The sequence below is a fragment of the Saccopteryx leptura genome, chromosome 1 (genome assembly GCF_036850995.1).
Source record: "Saccopteryx leptura isolate mSacLep1 chromosome 1, mSacLep1_pri_phased_curated, whole genome shotgun sequence".
Taxonomy (NCBI): Eukaryota; Metazoa; Chordata; class Mammalia; order Chiroptera; family Emballonuridae; genus Saccopteryx; species Saccopteryx leptura.
The window spans coordinates 62,036,080-62,057,234 of NC_089503.1; the positions used below are offsets into that span (position 1 = coordinate 62,036,080).

The following is a 21,155-nucleotide window of genomic DNA, read 5'->3' on the forward strand; positions in this document are numbered from 1 at the left end:
AGACTTTGAGTAGAATAGGAACCAAGTCTTCTTTGAATGTTTGATAAAATTCGCTTGTATAGCCGTCAGGGCCTGGATTTTTATTTTTGGGGAGGTTTTTAATGGTTTTTTCTATTTCTTCTCTACTGATAGGTCTGTTTAGGCTTTCTGCTTCTTCTTGACTCAGTCTAGGAAGGTTGTATTCTAGGAATTTATCCATTTCTTCTAGGTTGTTGAATTTAGTGGCATAAAGTTTTTCATAGTATTCTACAATAATTCTTTGTATATCTACGGTGTCCGTGGTGATTTCTCCTCTTTCATTTTGGATTTTGTTTATATGAGTTCTTTCTCTTTTTTCCTTGGTAAGTCTTGCCAAGGGTTTGTCAATTTTGTTGATCTTTTCAAAGAACCAGCTCCTTGTTCTATTAATTTTTTCTATAGTTTTTCTGTTCTCTAATTCATTTATTTCTGCTCTGATTTTTATTATCTCCTTTCTTCGGCTGGTTTTGGGTTGTCTTTGTTCTTCTTTTTCTAGTTCCTTAAGGTGGGAAGTTAAGTGGTTCACTTGGGCTCTCTCTTGTTTGTTCATATATGCCTGAAGTGATATGAACTTCCCTCTTATCACTGCTTTTGCTGCATCCCATAGATTCTGATATGTCGTATTGTCATTTTCATTAGTCTGTATATATCTTTTGATCTCTGCACTTATTTCTTCTTTGACCCATTCATTTTTTAAAAGTATGTTCTTTAGTTTCCACATTTTTGTGGGATTTTTTTCCTCTTTTTTGCAGTTGAATTCTAGTTTCAAGGCTTTATGATCAGAAAATATGCTTGGTACAACTTCAATTTTTCTGAATTTGCTGATGTTGTTTTTGTGGCCCAACATATGGTCAATTCTTGAGAATGATCCATGTACACTGGAGAAAAATGTATACTCAGTCACTTTGGGATGAAATGTCCTGTAGATGTCTATCATATCCAGGTGCTCTAGTGTTTTGTTTAAGGCCACTATGTCTTTGTTGATTCTCTGTTTGGATGACCGATCTAGAGCCGTCAGCGGTGTATTGAGGTCTCCAAGTATGATTGTATTTTTGTCAGTTTTTGTTTTAAGATCAATAAGTTGCTGTCTTATATATTTTGGTGCTCCTTGGTTTGGTGCATATATGTTAAGAATTGTTATGTCTTCTTGATTCAGTGTCCCCTTAGCCATTATGAAATGGCCATTTTTGTCTCTGAGTACTTTTCCTGTCTTGTAGTCAGCATTATCTGATATGAGTATTGCTACACCTGCTTTTTTTTGGATGTTATTTGCTTGGAGTATTGTTTTCCAGCCTTTCACTTTGAATTTGTTTTTATCCTTGTTACTTAGATGAGTTTCCTGTAGGCAGCATACAGTTGGATTTTCTTTTTTAATCCATTCTGCTACTCTGTGCCTTTTTATTGGTGAGTTTAATCCATTTACATTTAGTGTAATTATTGATACTTGTGAGTTCCCTATTGCCATTTTATATCTTGCTTTCTGTTAGTTTTGTGTCTTGTTTGATCCTTCTCTTTCGTTTTTCTATCTTTTGTTTTTATTTGGTTGTATTCCATACATCTTTTCTCTGTTGCTATCTTTTTTATCTCATGTGCTTCTGTGGTGGTTTTTTCAATGGTGGTTACCTTTGAGTAATGAAAAGGGTCCCTACCCTGTTCATTGTAGCGAACTATTTTGTGAGTACTTTTGCACTCCATCGTCCTTTGCTACTGTTAATCTCCATCTTCTCCCCCTCTTTCTTTTTGTTGTTGTCACAGTTTAAATTTGGTTTTATTGTGTTCTTCTTGGAGCTTTTACTTGTGGCTCTGTTTTTTTTTTGTTCTTTGTATCTGATTGGAGAACCCCCTTTAGTAATTCCTGGAGTGGGGGTTTTCTGATGATAAATTCCCTCATCTTTTCTGTATCTGTGAATGTTTTTATTTCTCCTTCATATTTGAAAGATAGCTTTGATGGGTATAGTTTGCATGGCTGAAAGTTCCTCTCTTTCAGGACTTTAAATATTGGGGTCCACTCTCTTCTAGCTTGTAGAGTTTCTGCTGAGAAATCTGATGATAATCTAATGGGCCTTCCTTTATATGTTGTATTCTTCTTTTCCCTGGCTGCCTTGAGAATTTTTTCTTTGCTGTTGGTTTGTGTCAATTTCATTATGATATGCCTTGGAGTAGGTTTGTTGGGGTTAAGAAAACTCGGAGTTCTGTTTGCTTCTTGAACTTGAGGCTTTAGTTCTTTCCACAGGCTTGGGAAGTTCTCATCTATTATTTGTTTGAGTATGTTCTCCATTCCATTTTCTCTCTCTTCTCCCTCTGATATACCTATTATTCTTATGTTATTCTTTTTGATGGAGTCAGATAATTCTTGTAGGGCTATCTCATTTTTTTAAATTTTTGAGTCTCTTTCTTCTTCTCTCTGTTGTGCCTCAAGTTGCTTGTCTTCTATTTCACTAATCCTCTCTTCTATCTGACCTGTTCTATTAGCTAAGCTTGTTACTTCGTTTTTCAGCTCGTGAATTGAGTTTTTCATCTCTGATTTGTTTTTATAGTTTCAGTTTCCTTGGACATATATTCTTTGTGTTCATTGAGTTGTTTTCTGAGCTCCCTAAATTGCCTTTCTGTGTTTTCTTGTATATCTCGGAGGATTTTTAGGATTTCTATCTTGAATTCTCTGTCATTTAGCTCCAAGGTTTCCAATATATTAAATTTTTTCTCCATAGATTTTTCCTCATCTAGCTGTGTTACCTCTCTTTCTTTTGTATCCATGATATTCGATTTTCTCTTCCTTAATGGCATCTGAGGGTGGTTTTGTTGATAGTATTAATGAGATTTAATAAAGAATAAAAAGTTTAAAAAATAAAAAAAAAATAAAAAATCGAAAAGAGTTGTTTTTTTAAAAAAAAATTAATAATGAAATAAAGAAAAATAAAATAAAATAAAAATTTTTAAAAAAGGAAATTATTCCCCCCCTCCTTTTTTCCTCTCCTCTCCTCTCCCCTCTTTCTTGAGAAAATCTTGTGGTAAACTGTGAATTATAACAAACAATGCCTGTGATGGAGGGCCTGGATTGGGGAAAAGTAATAAAGGGGCAAAAAAAAAAAAAAAAGGAAAAAAAAGAAAAAAGAAAAAAAAAAGAAAAAAAAAAGAGCGTATGGACCCACAAAAAGCAAATAAGGAAAAAATTTGGGTCAAGAATAAAATGATTTGCTTTTAGGTGTTGGTTGTCTAAGAGTTATGGTGAGAGGAATAAGAGGAAAACGGAAAAATGGGGGGACAAATTAAAAAATTACTATTGTATTTAGTGGAACAAGAACTAGATAAAATGGAGAGCCAGGGATGGGAGCACTGCTAGTGAGTTAAAAAGGTGAAGTAAAAACTCCCCAAAATGCCACAAACATAAGTTTGAGTCCCAGATAAGATAATTTGTTTGTTATTGAGGTTTGAATGAGAGGAGATGTAAAGGAGAAAGGAAGAAACTAATATAAGGGAGAAAAGAAAGAGAGAGAGAGAAAAAAAGAGGGAACCACTAAAAGAAGAAAAAAGAAAGGAGAGAGAGAGAGAGAGAAAGAGAGTTAAGGGTTTTGGAGTGCAACCCTCATAGAGAGAAAGGAAGAGAAGAGAAAAGATAATGGGAGATGTAACACTTATGGGTAGTGTGGTTCAAGGAGAGGAGAGAGTAAGACCAGCAGAGAGTTAATCAGCCAAATTGGAGGAGGAAAATAAGTATCAAGAATGAAGATAAGAGAAACAAACGAACAAATATAATAAAATGGGATAGGTTATAAAGTCTGCAGATTATTCTTGATTTTGAGAGGTTATCTTCTTGCTTTTTCTTTTCTCTCCCTCTTCCTGGTCGGTGACTCTGTACCCCGGGTTCTGCCCCTTTGGCACGCTCAGGTAGAGGTTTGCAGTTGATAAGTCTCTATGGCAATGTCATGTATTGTGCTTTAGTCTCGTTGGCAGTCGAGGCTCATTAGCATTTATAGGCTCCGACAGTGAGAGAGTCCGTGTTCCTGGAGCCTTTCTCCTAGTCTTTCCTTCCTCAATTAGTAGCCTGATAATCCAGCTATGGGGTTGTTGCTGCCTCTGCCTGGATAGTAAGAGGCTCAAAGAGCTGGCAACTCCCCACTCTATTTCCACTCAGCACAGGGCTCTGGGTAAGGCTCAGTCAGTCAGAGCTGCTAGCATAATCAGGCGGGCTTTCCGCCCACTCAAAGACCTCTGACTCTGCCACTCTGACCGGTAACACAGGCGGGCGCCCACTTCCGGGGCGCTTGGAGGAAACTCTCACTCACTGTCTGCGCGCGCAGACCAGGATATCCCGCCAGCAGTCTCACGCTCTGAGTGAAACCCCCAACCACAGGGAAAAGTTGCAGCGTTGGAATTGAGTCTCGCTCCGTCCCCATGCGCGGCTTTTGCAAGGCGCTGGGGCAGCCCGAGATTCCGCTTTGGCCCACACAAAGGCCCCTGACTCTGCCCCCTTGTGCAATAACACGGGCATGCACTGCCAAGGCACTCGGAGGAATCTCTCGTTCACTATCTGCGCGCGCAAACCAGGATATGAGGCCGGCCGCGTTTCCCTCTGAGTGAAACCCCCTCCAGCACAGAAAATCTCCACCGTTGGAATTAGTTCTCACTCCCTCCCATGCGTGGCTTTCCCAGGGCGCTGGGGCTGCCCAGAGACTCTGCCCTCGGCCCACAGAAAGGCCTCTGACCCTGCCTCTCCGTGGGGCAACACGGGCACTCACTCCCGGGGCCTAGGAAGAAATCTCTCGCCCACTAACTGTGCGCACGCTGACCAGGAGACCGGGTAAAATGGCCGCCCCGCTTGTCTTTCTTTGTTTGGGTTTGGCGCGAGTGTTAGCTTGTATTGCCCGGGTTGCCACAGGATCAGTTTTTCCTTGGCTTGGATCTCCGTGCCACAGCCTGGTTTGGCCGTTTGTGCCGCGGCCTGGATCTATTCACCCCCTTTGCCCGCCTCAGTTTCTATATTCACAGTTACCAGAGAAAGCCGCCCTGTTTAGGTTAGTGAGGAAGGCGGAGCATTTCTTACTCCCTATTTCCTTCGGGGTTTGGCTATATATTTAGCCAATTTTTCACTCGACCATACCTTTGGGTGTATTGCGAAGCATCTGGAGGCTCCAAGTATAGGTTTTTCTGTTTCTGGTTGAAGATCTTGTTGAGTTTTGGGGGAGATTTATCGATATCGCTTCCTACCCCGCCATTACTTTGACGTCATCTCTCGGGTTTGTTTATCACTTTTTAAAGTAAGACAGCAGATCCTCGAATAATATTGCTTTGTTCAATGTTCTTTCATTATAACATTGATGAGGAGAAAAAATTGATTCCGGTCTGGGCCACTATCTGTGTGGCGTTTGCGTGTTCTCATCTTATCTGCATGAGTTCTCCCCAGGTACTGTGGTTTCCTCCCACACTCCAAAGATGTGCACATTAGATTAACTAGTGTCTACAGTTGTCATGGTCTGAGTGAGTGTGGGTATAGGTATGAGTGGCCCTGTGATGGAAGGGTGTCCTGGTCAGGGTTGGTTCCCAGCTTGTATCCTGACCTGCGAGGAGAGGCTCTGGCCACCCATAACTCTGAACTAGAATAAGGGGATTGAAAAGAATTATCTTACTTGTTTTTATTTATCTTTCTTAAATGCATGTATAGATCACATTTATTTCAATTTTAATATTAGAAGTGTTTTGGGTCTTTACTTAGAAGTTTGGTGATATTTTTGTGACCAGAAATATGCTATAGGAACTTAACTCTTGTTTATACAACTAGCCGATGGTAAAATTGGTTCCATTATATGTTGTTTCACTTAAAGTCACAGTTTTCAAGAACCTATCAATAATGTTAAGTGAAGACTTACTGTGCCTGTATTGATTTCCTGTTTTTATTCTGATATCAGTCTTACTTAAAACCTAATAAGGAATACCTAGTACTGTAACACACATTTTTTGTGATCTTTTTTTAACTTTGAGTGAGCCAGAGTACCCTACAACTTGATTTGATATTGTCTGGATTGGAAGGCAAACTTTCTCCCCTTGTGAGAACTGTTTTTGAGCTAGTCCAAGTACAGGAGGTTTTCCCAGGCACTTAATTCTTAAATAGCAAGTTTGTGGAAGTTTCTATATATTGTTCAGTGGATCTTTCTCATATCAGAAATTATATTTAATTTTTTTTTTTTCTTTTTCATTTTTCTGAAGCTGGAAACAGGGAGAGACAGTCAGACAGACTCCCGCATGCGCCCGACCGGGATCCACCCGGCACACCCACCAGGGGCGGTGCTCTGCCCCCCAGGGGGCGATGCTCTGCCCATCCTGGGCGTCGCCATATTGCGACCAGAGCCACTCTAGCGCCTGAGGCAGAGGCCACAGAGCCATGCCCAGCGCCCGGGCCATCTTTGCTCCAATGGAGCCTTGGCTGCGGGAGGGGAAGAGAGAGACAGAGAGGAAAGCGCGGCGGAGGGGTGGAGAAGCAAATGGGTGCTTCTCCTATGTGCCCTGGCCGGGAATCGAACCCGGGTCCTCCGCACGCCTGGCCGACGCTCTACCGCTGAGCCAACCGGCCAGGGCTATATTTAATTTTTTTAAATTTATTTTTTGACACAGAGAGAGAGACAGAGATGGACAGATAGAGACAGACAGTAAGGGAGAAAGGTGAGAAGCATCAACTCTTCATTGTGGCTCCTTAGTTATTCTTGATTGATTTCTCATATGTGCCTTGACCAGGGGCTGCAGCAGAGTGAGTGACCCTTGCTCAAGCCAGTGACCTTGGGCTTCAAGCCAGACACCAGGGGGTCATGTCTATGATCTCACTCTTAAGCCAGCAACCCCGTGCTCAAGCCAGATGAGCCCACACTCAAGGCGGTGACCTTGGGGTTCCAAACCTGGGTCCTCAGCATCCCAGTCCAGAACTCTATCTACTGCACCACTGCCTGGTCAGGCCAGAAATGATATTTATGTGCATTATTTGGTCATATTTATTGTTTTAATCATATTTAGTTATTTAAATAATTTAAATATCATAGGGTATCTTTCCCCATTTTACAGGTCCTGAAACTAAGGCTTAAGCATGAAGTTGCCCAAGTTCACACAGCTAGAAAGTGGTAGTAGGCATAAACAAAATATTGCCTACTGTAACTTAAGGAGGTTAAGTTAGATGATCTTCCTGTCTTCTTCTGAATTTCTGGGACTTTTAGTATTATTTGAACATTTGCCTATGCACTAAAATATATGACAGAATGCTTTGGGGAAAATGCTAGATTTCTTTAAGACTCAAACAAGTTACTACTTTCTTCTAGCTCATTTGCTCTCTTGTGTGCAGGAGGGCTCCTTATGAAACAGTATCTAGATCACTTTTTTAGCTTCACCAGGTTTTAATGCTTTTATTTTTTTATCCTTAGCTCTGGGTGGTGATTATACAATTGTAAATACAACTGAGCTATAAATTGTCTATCCAGGTGTACCAGGGCTCTGTATATTCTGCCAAGCTTTGGAGAACTAAGACTATTGAATGCACTGGCTCCACCTACTGTCAGGCTGGAGCAAGCATCTTCCTACTGTATCTTCATTCAGAATTGTTTGAAATGTAGTCTTTTGCATAATGCCATTTTTCTTTCTTTCTTACATTTTTTTTAAGGCAAAGCACTATTTTACTAATGCATATTTACTGTATAATTATTATGCTCACATAAAGTCTAAAGCAAGCACTGAATGGAAAATAACCTCTACAAATTTATCTAATATGATAAATATATGTCAATACAAAATTACAAAATAAAAATTGTGCTGAGAAGCCCTAGCCAAGTGGCTCAGCTGATTAGAGTGTCATCCTGATATGAGAAGATTACAAGGTTTGATCCCTGGTCAGGGCACGTAAAAGAATCAACCAATGAATGCATAAATAAGTGGAACAACAAGTTGATGTTTCTCTCTCCCTCTCTCTCTAAATTCAGTAAATAACAATTTTAAAAAACAGCACTGAGAAAATCATAGTTTTTTGCCCTGGCCAAATAGCTTGATTGGTTAAAAGTGTCCTCTTGATACTCAAAAGTTGCCGGTTTGATCCCCAGTTAGGGCACATACAAGAACAGATTGGTGTTTCTATCTTTCTTTTTCCCTTTCTTTTCCTCTAAAATCAATAAATGAAATTTGAAAAAAAATCTCAGTTTTCAGAATTTTGAAAATCCCCTACTATAGGATTTTTTTCTTCAAATAGGATTTCTCCAGTAGGGAAAAAAAATGATTTTTTTAACTTTAATGTTTTAGTACACTATTGTGTGGTTTATGGATGAATCTGTAGTTTTTATTTCCAGAAAAAAACTTTTAATTGAATTTTCATGAGTACCCCAAATCCTCAGAAGTAATAGCCTTTATTTCCTACCATTCCTTTATATTTTAATATTTTAATTTTAAATAATAAAAACAGTATAACCACATTATATATAGGAAATATGGAAAAAGAAGAGGAAAAAAACCATTATTTCACCACCTTAAAACACCCATTCTTATCATTTTGGTGCTTTGGAAACTTTTACCAATGATAGTTTTGCCTAGGTATGATTGAAGAAAACATAGTTTTGTTGTGCTAGTTATCAAATTTTGTACACCTCACCTCCAAAGTTACTATTTATTGCATGCTCTGTGAAAATGGCCCTTTGAGTGTTTCCTTTGGCAGCTGGCAGGATATTAAACTTGGTCAGTAGTAGGGGGCACAAGATGAAGGGGTTTTTCTTCCTCATTCTGGAGTGTTGGCTTGGTGGCTTTACCAGTACCTGGGTCTTGCAATGTGCAAGTGGCCTATCCAGTGCCTGTCTTGTACAGTGTTTGAGGCTTTTCCAGTGCCAGCTCCTGCAAAGTACTGCAATCAGCAGCACCTAGTGAGCAGTAGCCCCCTCCCTTCACGTGATCAGCTTTCCCTGAAACCCAGGGAAAAGTAGATTAAGGATAAATTCTGAAGGGTGAATTTTCAGTAAAGTGTGTAGGCGTGGTACCACAGCAACTCCTCTGCTGTTTGGTGAGTTGTGGTTATGCACTACCCAAGGTCTAGATCTCAACCCTGGCTGGGACATCTTTTAGAGTTCCATTTCTGTTTCAGGGGTAGTGGCTGTTCTATACATCTGCTATTCCTATATTCTGTCAAGTTCTCTTCACTTTTTTCTAGCTAATCCCTCATTACTCCAATTCCATCTTATACTTAATGATTCTTTATAGAAAACTTTTCCTGTTCAAATTACTCTGTGAGTTCTCTCTCCTGATTGGACCCTGACCAGTACTTTTTAGTCAAAAATTTTTATTTTCAGTCTGTGATCATTTTCTTTTTTTTTAAATTAATTTTATGGGGTGACATTGATAAATCAGGGTACATATATTCAGAGAAAACATCTCTAGGTTATTTTCACATTTGATTATGCTGCATTCCCATCACCCAAAGTCCAATTGTCCTCTGTCACCTTCTAACTGGTTTTCCTTGTGCCCCTCCCCTCCCCCAACCCCCTCCCTTTCCTGCCCCCTCCCCATAACCCCCACACTCTTGTCCATGTCTCTGAGTCTCATTTTTATGTCCCACCTATGTATGGAATCATATAGTTCTTAGTTTTTTCTGATTTTACTTATTTCGCTCAGTGTAATGTTATCAAGGTCCATCCATGTTGTTGTAAATGATCCAGTGTCATCATTTCTTATGGCTGAGTAGTATTCCATAGTATATATGTACCAAAGCTTTTTAATCCACTTGTCCACTGACGGACACGTGGGCTGTTTCCAGATCTATGCTATTGTGAACAATGCTGCCATAAACATGAGGGTGCATTTCTTCTTTTCAAACAGTGCTATGGTGTTCTTGGGGTATATTCCTAAAAGTGGTATAGCTGGGTCAAAAGGCAGTCCGATTTTTAAATTCTTGAGGAATCTCCATACTGTTTTCTACAGTGGCTGCACCAGTCTGCATTCCCACCAGCAGTGCAGGAGGGTTCCCTTTTCTCCACATCCTTGCCAGCACTTATTCTGTGTTGTTTTGTTGATATGCGCCATTCTGACTGGTGTGAGGTGATATCTCATTGTGGTTTTAATTTGCGTTTCTCTAATGATTAGTGATGTTGAGCATTTTTTTATATGCCTATTGGCCATCTGTATGTCCTCTTTGGAGAAGTGTCTATTCATTTCTTTCGCCATTTTTTGATTGGATTGTTTGTCTTCCTGGTATTGAGTTTTACAAGTTCTTTATAAATTTTGGTTATTAACCCCTTATCAGACATATTGTCAAATATGTTCTCCCATTGTGTAGTTTGTCTTTTTATTCTGTTCTTATTGTCTTTAGCTGTGCAGAAGCTTTTTAGTTTGGTATAGTCCCATTTGTTTATCCTGCCTTTTATTTCACTTGCCTGTGGAGATAAATCGGCAAATATATTGCTGTGAGAGATGTCAAAGAGCTTACTGCCTATGTTTTCTTCTACGATGCTTAAGGTTTTATGGCTTACATTTAAATCTTTTATCCATTTTGAGTTTATTTTTGTGAATGGTGTAATTTGGTGGTCTAGTTTCATTTTTTTGCAGGGAGATGTCCAATTTTCCCAACACCATTTGTTGAAGAGGCTGTCTTTACTCCAATGTATGCTCTTACCTCCTTTGTCAAATATCAGTTGGCCATAAAATGTGGGTTTTGGCCCTGGCCGGTTGGCTCAGCGGTAGAGCATTGGCCTGGCGTGCGGGGGACCCGGGTTCAATTCCTGGCCAGGGCACATAGGAGAAGCGCCCATTTACTTCTCCACCCCCACCCCCCTCCTTCCTCTCTGTCTCTCTCTTCCCCTCCCGCAGCCAAGGCTCCATTGGAGCAAAGATGGCCCGGGCGCTGGGGATGGCTCCTTGGCCTCTGCCCCAGGCACTAGAGTGGCTCTGGTCGCGGCAGAGCGATGCCCCGGAGGGGCAGAGCATCGCCCCCTGGTGGGCAGAGCGTCGCCCCTGGTGGGCGTGCCGGGTGGATCCTGGTCGGGCGCATGCGGGAATCTGTCTGACTGTCTCTCCCCGTTTCCAGCTTCAGAAAAAAAAAAAAAAAAAAAAATGTGGGTTTATTTCTCGGTTCTCAGTTCTGTTCCATTGATCTATATACCTGTTCTTATGCCAGTACCAGGCTGTTTTGAGTACAATGGCCTTGTAGTATAACTTGATATCCAGAAGTGTGATACCTCCCACTTTATTCTTCCTTTTCAAGATTGCTGAGGCTATTTGTGTTCTCTTTTGGTTCCATATAAATTTTTGGAATATGTGTTCTATATCTTTGAAGTAAGTCATTGGTATTTTAATCGGTATTGCATTGAATTTATAAATTGCTTTGGGTAATATAGACATTTTAATGATGTTTATTCTTCCTAATCATGAGCACGGTATATGCTTCCACTTGTTTGTATCTTCCCTGATTTCTTTTATCAATGTTTTATAATTTTCCGAGTACAAGTCTTTAATCTCCCTGGTTAAATTTGTTCCTAGGTACTTTATTTTTTTGGTTGCGATGGTAAAGGGGATTGCTTCCTTAATTTCTCTTTCTGACAATTCATTGTTAATGTATAAAAATGCCTCTGATTTCTGAGTATTGATTTTATATCCTGCCACTTTGCTGAATTCATTTATCAGGTCTAGTAATTTTTTGACCGAGACTTTAAGGTTTTCTATATACAATATCATATCATCTGCAAATAATGATAGTTTTACTTCTTTTCCAATTTGGATGCCTTTTATTTCTTTTTCTTGTCTGATTGCTGTGGCTAGGATTTCCAGAACTATGTTGAATAAGAGTGGTGAAAGGGGACACCCCTGCCTTGTTCCTGATCTTAAGGGTATTGCTTTTAATTTTTGCCCATTGAGTATGTTGTTGGCTGTGGGTTTGTCATAGATAGCCTTTATCATGTTGAGGTATGTACCCTGTATTCCCACTTTGCTGAGAGTTTTGATCATGAATGGGTGCTGGATTTTATCAAATGCTTTTTCTGCATCTATTGAAATTATTATGTGGTTTTTCTCCTTCCTTTTGTTTATGTGATGAATCACATTGATTGATTTGCGAATATTGTACCAGCCTTGCCTCCCAAGAATAAATCCCACTTGATAGTGGTGTATGATTTTTTTCATATATTGCTGGATCTGGTTTGCTAATATTTTGTTGAGGATTTTAGCATCTAAATTCATCAGGGATATAGGCCTATAATTTTTTTTCTTTGTGTTGTCTTTGCCTGGTTTTGGAATCAGAATTATACTCGCCTCATAAAAGGAGCTTGGAAGTCTTTCTTCCTCTTGAATTTTTTGAAATAGCTTGAGAAGGATAGGAGTTAGTTCTTCTTTGAATAGTTGGTAGAATTCACTTGTGAATCTACCAGGACTTTTCTTTGTTGGGAGTTTTCTGATAACTGTTTCAATCTCATTTGTTGTAATCAGTCTGTTTAGGTTTTCTGATTCTTCCAGATTAATTTTTGGAAGACTGTATGTTTCAAGGAATTTGTCCATTTCATCTAGGTTGCCTAGTTTTTTGGCGTACAGTTCTTCATAGTATTTTCTTACAATATTTTGTATTTCTGTTGTGTCAGTTGTTATTTCTCCATTCTCATTTCTAATTTTATTTATTTGAGTCCTCTCTCTTCTTTTCTTGGTGAGTCTGGTTAAAGGTTCATCGATCTTATTTACCTTTACAAAGAACCAGATCCTGGTTTCATTGGTCCTCTGTATTGTTTCTTTAGCCTCTATGTCATTTATTTCTGCTCGGATCTTTATTATTTCCTTCCTTCTACTACCTCTGGGCTTTCCTTGCTGTTCTTTTTCTAGTTCTTTTAGATGCAGGGTCAATTTGTTTATTTGAGCTTTTTCTAGCTTCTTGAGGTATGCCTGTAATACTATGAACTTCCCTCTCAGGACTGCTTTTGCTGTGTCCCATAAATTTTGAGTTGATGTATACTTGTTATCATTCATTTCTAGGAATTTTTAAATTTCTTCTTTGATCTCATTGTTAACCCATTCATTATTTAATAACATGCTATTTAGTTTCCAAGTGTTTGAGTATTTTTCAGTTTTTCTGTTGTGGTTGATTTCTAGTTTTATGCCATTGTGATCAGAGAAAGTGCTCAATATGATTTCAATCTTCTTAAATTTGTTGAGACCGCTTTTGTGCCCTAACATGTGGTCTATCCTAGAGACTGTACCATGATTACTTGAAAAGAATGTATATTCTGCTGCTTTAGCTGAAAGGTTCTGAAGATATCTATTAAATCAAGTTGATCTTTAAGTCTGCTGTTTCTTTGTTAATTTTCTTTCTTGAGGATCTATCTAGTGATGTTAGTGTGGTATTGAAATCCCCTACTATTATAGTATTGCTGTTGATCTCGCCCTTTAAATCCATCAAAGTCTGCTTTATATATTTAGGTGCTCCTATATTAGGTGTGTAGATATTTATAACGGTTATATCTTTTTGTTGGATTGCTCCCTTTATCATTATGTAGTGACCTTCTTTATCTCTTATTATAGTCTTTGTTTTAAAGTCCATTTTGTCTGATATAAGTATTGCTACCCCAGCTTTTTTTTCATTTCCATTTGCGTAAAATGTATTTTTCCATCCTTTTATCTTCAGTCTATGTGCATCTTTGTTTTAAGGTGTGTCTCTTGTAGACAGTATATGTACAGGTCCTGTTTTCTTATCCATGCAGCTACCCTATGTCTTTTGATTGGATCATTTAATCCATTTACATTTAAGGTTATTATTGATATGTAATTGTTTATTGCCATTTTATTCATTAAAACTGTATTCCTCTTTTGCTATATTCTTTTTCTCCTTTGATCTGTTTACAACAGGCCCCTTAGCATTTCTTGCAGCCTTGGTTTGGTTGTAGTGAATTCCTTGAGTTGTTTTTTTTTTGTCTGGAAAGCTTTTTATTTCTCCTTCAATTTTTTTTTTCATTTTTCTGAAGCTGGAAACAGGGAGAGACAGTCAGACAGACTCCCGCATGCGCCCGACCGGGATCCACCCGGCACGCCCACCAGGGGCGACGCTCTGCCCACCAGGGGGCGGTGTTCTGCCCATCCTGGGCGTCGCCATATTGCGACCAGAGCCACTCCAGCGCCTGGGGCAGAGGCCACAGAGCCATCCCCAGCGCCCGGGCCATCCTTGCTCCAATGGAGCCTCGGCTGCGGGAGGGGAAGAGAGAGACAGAGAGGAAAGCGCGGCGGAGGGGTAGAGAAGCAAATGGGCGCTTCTCCTGTGTGCCCTGGCCGGGAATCGAACCCGGGTCCTCCGCACGCTAGGCCGATGCTCTACCGCTGAGCCAACCGGCCAGGGCCTCTCCTTCAATTTTAAACAATAGCCTTGCTGGATAAAGTAGTCTTGGTTGTAGGCTCTTGTTCTGCATTACTTTGAATATTTCTTGCCATTCCCTTCTGGCCTCAAGTATTTCTGTTCAGAAGTCTGATGTCACCCTTATGGGGGCTCCTTTGTAGGTGATAGTCTTTTTTTCTCTAGCAGCTTTTAATATTTTCTCTTTATCACTTAGCTTTGGTATTTTAATTACGATGTGTCTTGGTGTAGATTTCTTTGGGCTTCTCTTTAATGGGAGTTCTCTGTACTTCTTGAACTTGTGAGATGTTTTCCTGCCTTAATTGAGGGAAGTTTTCAGTTATAATATGTTTGAACAAAGTCTCTATCCCTTGTTCTTTCTCTTCTTCTTCAGGAACCCCTATCATGTGGATGTTATTTCTCTTCATGTTGTCACAGAGCTCTCTAAGAGTTTCCTCAGACTTTTTGAGTCTCTTTTCTTTTTTCTGCTCTGCTTCCATGCCTTCATTTATCTTGTCCTCTAACTCGCTGATTTGATTCTCAGCTTCATCCATCCTGCTTTTAATTCCTTCCATTGTGTTCTTGATTTCTGATATTGTGTTTTTCATTTCTGACTGATTCTTTTTTATTATTTCAATGTCCTTTTTTATATTTGCTATCTCTTTATTTAGGTGTTCATAATGGCCATCTATTGTTGTTCTAATATCTTTGAGCATCCTAACAATCGTTATTTTAAACTCTGCATCTGGTAATTTGGTTATATCTGACTCATTCAGGTCCTTTTCTGGGGATTTCTCTGGATTCATTTGTGTTGCATTTCTCTGCCTTCTCATTCTGTCTGTGTAAAAGAAGGTTTTGGCTACTGGAGTCCACTGGATGTGGCCTCTGTGTTCCCTAGATGTGGTCTGTCTGCAGGCCCGCCACTCCCTCTGCTGTTGCTGCCTAGGGTGTTTGAGTATGGGCGTTGCCGGTGCCTGCCCACTGGGGCTGTTGCTGTGGTCTCCGCCTCTCCTTCACGGAGTGGCTGTGATCACGTGCTTGGGTGTACAAGCCTCGGTGGCCTTGGCCTTCACCCCGCCCCTGCGAGTGGCGTTATGCTCGGCCCTGAGGGCAGGGGTGAGCACCTTTGCTCAGCTATAGGTCTCCGCGTGATTCTGAGCTTTCGCCCCGCCCTTGCAGGAGGAGCTCACTCATGGGACGGCTGCAAGCCTTGGCTCCACAGGCCGGGCGGGACTGTGCCCATGCTCAGTAACGGGACTCCGCCTGATCTGGGCTTTTGGCTCCACCCACGGGAGGAGCCGGCCAGGTCCCAAGTCAGGCCACAAGCCTCGGGTTCCGCGGCTGTGATCATTTTCTGTGCATTGTTCAGTAAAGTTAAATTAGCTAACATTTATTTGTCCCTTTATTTACAAAGCAATTTCATACCTATTCTTTAAATCAGCTTTTAAAAAAACATTTTGTTTCTTTCTTCTTGACTTTATAGTCTTAGTTTGACTCTGTAGTCTTAGCTTCTTGACTTAATAGTCTTTTTATTTTCTTTAAGTGAGAGGAGGGGAGATAGACAGACTCCTGCATGCTCCCCAATGGGCGGCAACCCCTGATCCTCAAATCAACTGAGCTGTCCTCAGTGCCTAAGACCGACACGCAGGCCAATCAAGCTATTCTCAGTGCCTGCGGCTGGAGCTGGAACCAACTGAGCTACTGGCTGTGAGAGAGAAGGGGGAGAGGGAGGAGCAGAGAAGCAGATGGTCGCTTCTCATGTGTGCTCTGACTGGAGATGGAACTCAGAACATCTGCATGCTGGGTTGATGCTCTATCCACTGCTGAATTTATAGTCTTTTGCCTTTGTTGCTAATGGCCTATTTGAAAATTCATTTTCACTCCAAGGTCATGAAGATATTCTCTCATGTTTTCTTCTAAAAGTTGTATTGTTTTACCTTTTACATTTAGATTTGCAGTACATCTGGAATTTATTTTTTTTAAGAACTGTGAGCTTGGTGTTCACATTCATTTCTTTCCCCATGTTAATATTCAGTTGATTCAAAATCCTTTATTGAAAAGACTTTCCTTTTTATACTACACTGCAGGGCTATGTTTGTCATAAATCAAATGATTATAAGTATTAGTTTGTTCTTGGAATCTTAACTGTTCTGTTTTCTATTTGTCTATCCTTACAAATAGGCCTTGATATCTAACAGTGTAAATACTCCAGTTCTGTTGTTGTCCTGGCTCTTCTTGGCCTTTTAAATTTTCATATAAAGTTTAGAATCAGCTTATCAATTTGTACCCAGAAAACCTGCTGTGAGTTTTATTAGTCTTGCACATCTTTTGTTAGGTTTGTACCTGGGTATGTGACGTGTTTTCATGGTATTTTATTATAAATTCTAGCTGTAGCTCCACAGTTGCAGTAATAGTTTCAAGCTGCAGGAGTCAAAAATGTCTTTACTAGTTAGTATGTTTACTTAGCTTTATAGAGAGATACAGTGGTTGTAGCATCTTTATCTGATCTGGATGCCCAAAAGTTACCCAAATTCCCTGCTTTCAGGTTATTTGATATATATTTCTGACTTTCATATTATTGACATCTCACCTGAATTTAATATTATATGTACATTTAGGAATGTTTCAATTACTTTATCTTGTTCATCAATAAAGATTTTCACTAGTTTGAATCCTAGGGTTCTCTTAAATGGCACAATAGTCAACATCTTTTACAGGTTTTCTTTTTTTTTTTTTTGTATTTTTCTGAAGCTGGAAACAGGGAGAGACAGTCAGACAGACTCCGCATGCGCCCGACCGGGATCCACCCGGTCGCCAACCAGGGGCGAAGCTCTGCCCACTAGGGGGCGATGCTCTGCCCCTCCGGGGCGTTGCTCTGCCACGACCAGAGCCACTCTAGCGCCTGGGGCAGAGGCCAAGGAGCCATCCCCAGCGCCCGGGCCATCTTTGCTCCAATGGAGCCTTGGCTGCCGGAGGGGAAGAGAGAGACAGAGAGGAAGGAGGGGGGGTGGAGAAGCAAATGGGCGCTTCTCCTATGTGCCCTGGCCGGGAATTGAACCCGGGTCCCCAGCACGGCAGGCCGATGCTCTACCGCTGAGCCAACCGGCCAGGGCCTTTTACAGGTTTTCTTAAAGCTATTGATAACTGTTGTTTGGATATATAACCTTTAATCTGTCTGGCTCCACACTTTATATTTTCACACTCTACATAGGCAGATTATTTTGCTATTTGTAGAATTTGGAATACTCTTTGTTATAGTTTGAAAAATATTAATACAGGCCCTGACCGGTTGGCTCAGAGGTAGAGCGTCAGCCTGGCATGTGGATGTCATGGTTTTGATCCCTGAGCAGAGCACACAGGAGAAGCGCCCATTTGCTTCTTCACCCTTCCTTCTTTCTTTTCTCTCTGTCTCTCTCTTCCCGTACTTCAGCCAAGGCTCCATTGGAGCAAAGTTGGCCTGGGCGCTGAGGACGGCTCCTTGGCCTCTGCCTCAGGCACTAAAATGGCTTGGGGTACAACAGAGCAATGCCCCAGATGGGCAGAGCATCACCCCCTGGTGGGCATGCCAGGTGGATCCTGGTCGAGCGCATGCGGGAGTCTGCCTGCTTCCCTGCTTCTAACTTCAGGAAAAAAAAATTAATACAGACCTTTTTTGTGCAAACATTGTGCTAGTGCAGGGGTCCCCAAACTACGGCCCACGGGCCACATGCGGCCCCCTGAGGCCATTTATCCGGCCCTCGCAGCACTTCCGGAAGGGGCACCTCTTTCATTGGTGGTCAGTGAGAGGAGCATAGTTCCCATTGAAATACTGGTCAGTTTGTTGATTTAAATTTACTTGTTCTTTATTTTAAATATTGTATTTGTTCCCGTTTTGTTTTTTTACTTTAAAATAAGATATGTGCAGTGTGCATGGGGATTTGTTCATAGTTTTTTTTTATAGTCCGGCCCTCCAACGGTCTGAGGGACAGTGAACTGGCCCCCTGTGTAAAAAGTTTGGGGACCTCTGTGCTAGCGCCTTTATGGGGAGGAACCCATTTATGTTCCAGGAACGTATACTTGGAATAAAATCTTGGCTCTGCCATTTGTTTATTGTGAGAACTAGGGTAAATTATATAATCTCTTAGCCTGACTATTATTTGTATAATGGGATAATAATACTTCACAAGGTTGTTGTGAAGAGCAAATAAGTTAGGATGTGTATAATGTGACGTCTAGTAGTTGGTACTTAATAGGCTATCGGTCGATTATAGTTCCCTTCTCTCCTTTCCAGGTCTAGCCCAAATTTTATATCTATGAAACATCCCCAACTATTTTATTCCCTTTCCTAAAAGCATCTTTAATTTTTTATTTTATTAAAGAACTGCATTAAAAAGAAGATAAAAATCTGGCTAGTGTTAAGACTTGTATGAGAAACAGGAAGCAATTTTTTCCCTCTTTCCTTTCTACCCTCCAATTCTATTCCCCAAGGGCAAAACTTTTTTAAAAAACAGTTTTATTGAGGTATAGTTGAGATACAGTACAATGCATGTATTTAAAATGTACAAATTAAGCTTCGATGGATGCATATGCATGTGAAACCGTTACTGCAAACAAGACAGTGAACCTATCACCTCCAAGTTTTCCCATGTCCCTTTATAAGTCCTCCTTTGCCATCCCACTGTCTCTTCTATCTGAGCCCTACTCCACAACCACTGATCTGACACTATAGGTTAGTTTGTATTTTCTAGATCTTTATATCAACTGTTTTAATTTATCTGCTAACTCTGAAATCTGTCAGTTCTGGATTGGTTTAAATTGATTATTTTTTCATTATGGATTATGTTTCTTTCTTCTTTGTATGCCATACATTGTGTTTTACCTTATTAGGTACTGCAGTGAACATGGGGGTGCAGACCTCTTAGATCCTGTTTTCATTTCCTTTGGGTATATGCCAAGAGGTGGGATTGTTGGATCAGATGCTAGTTCCATTCTTAATTGTTTTAGGAACTTCTGTACTGTTTTCCATAGGGACTGTACCCTTTACATTCCCATCAACAATGCACTATGATTTTCTGTTCTCCATACCCTTGCCAACATTGGTTGCCATTTTTCTTTATTGATGAGGGCCATTTTGATTTGCATTTCCCTGATTAGTGATGTTGAGCGTCTTTTTATATACCTTTTGGTCATCTATAAGTCTTCTTTGGAAAAAGGGCTATTCAAATCCTTTGCCCATTTTTACACTTGATCTTAGCCAAAAGGCCGAGCAGCAATCCTCTGCCCATTTTTAATTGGGCTGCTTTTTTTCTATTGAGTTGGATATTAACACCTTATCAAGTATATAATTTGCATATATTGTTTCATTCTGTAGGTTGGCTTCATTTTATTGTTTCTTTTACTATGCAAATGTGTAATATCTCACTTATTTACTTTTGCTTTTGTTGCTTGTGCTTTTGTTATTGTATCCAAATATCATTGCCAAGACCAGTGTTAAGGAGCCTTTTCCCTATATTTTCTTCTAGGAGTTTTACAGTTTCAGGTTTTATGCTTGAGTCTTAAACCATTTTAAGTTCATTTTTATGAGTAGTATATGATAGAGGTCATTCTTCTGCATGTGGTAATCCTGTTTTCCCAACACCATTTCTTAAAGAGACTATCCTTTCCCCATTGAGTATTTTTGGCTCCCTTGTCAAATATTGGTTGACTATATATGTGATGGTTTATTATCTGGGCTCTTGATTTTGTTCCAGTGGTATATGCATGTTCTTTTTTTTTCCAGTACCGTACTGTTTTGATTACTATAGCTTTGTAGTATAGTTTGAAATCAGGAAGTTGTGATATCTCTGGCTTTGTCCTTTCTCAGGATTTCTTTGGTTATTCAGGGTCTTTTATCAGTGTCCTTATCTGATTTTGGTATCATGGTATTGCTGGCCTTATAAAATGAGTTTGGAAGTATTCCCTGCTCTTCTGTTTTTTATTAGAGTTTGAAAAAGTTTGGTGTTAATTCTTTTTAAAATTTTTGGTAGAATTTGCCAGTGAAACCACTGATCCCCAGCTTTTTTGTGTTGGTAAGTTTTTGATTACTGACTCAGTCTCTTGTTTGTTATTAGTCTACTCAGATTTTCTTTTTCTTTCTGCTCAGTCTTGGTGGATTGTATATGACAGGAATTTACCCACCTTTTCTTTTTCTTTTTTTTTTTTTTTGTTGTTGTTAGTATATAATTGTTCACAGTAGTCTCTCATGATCCTTTGTATTTTGTAGTATTAGTTATAATGCTGTCATTCATTTCTAATTTTGAGTTCTAACTTTTTTTTCTGATTCAGTCTAGCCAACCTTTCATTAATTTTATCTTCCCAAAAAACCAACTCAGTTTGCAGAAATTAAATTGATCTATTTTATTTATTTTCACTCTTATCTTTATTTCTTTTCCTTCTGACTTTGGGCTTAGTGTTCTTTTTCTATTTCTTTGAAGTGTAAAAGTTAGATGGTCTATTTGAGATATCTTTTTTTTCTTAATGTAGGCATTTATTGCTATAAACTTATGTTTTTACTAAAACATAAGTTTTAGTATGCTGGGTTTTCATTTGCATTTGTTCCAAGATATTTTTTTTTATTTACCTTTTGATTTCTTCTTTGCTCCATTGGTTGTTCAGGGTATGTTGTTTAATTTCCACACATTTGTGAATTTCTAGTTTTCTTCCTGTTATTAATGTCTGGTTTTATATAATTGTGGTTGGAAAAGATACTTTGTATGATTTCAGTCTACTTAAATTGTTTTTTAAGATTTCATTTATTGATTTTAGAGAGACAAGAGAAAGAGAGAAAGGTAAGGGAGTGAGAAGCAGTTGCTTC

At 39.7% G+C, this 21,155-nt stretch overlaps 1 protein-coding gene and 1 non-coding gene across 2 annotated transcripts in view; one reads left to right on the forward strand and one right to left on the reverse strand.

The window, feature by feature from the left end:
- Positions 1–21,155, forward strand: part of ACER3 (alkaline ceramidase 3) — a 141,025-nt gene that overhangs the window by 41,607 nt on the left and 78,263 nt on the right. The gene's annotated exons all lie outside the window — the stretch shown is intronic.
- TRNAG-GCC (transfer RNA glycine (anticodon GCC)) lies at positions 17,361–17,436 on the reverse strand. The gene has a single exon. It is a non-coding gene; the product is annotated as a tRNA-Gly (tRNA).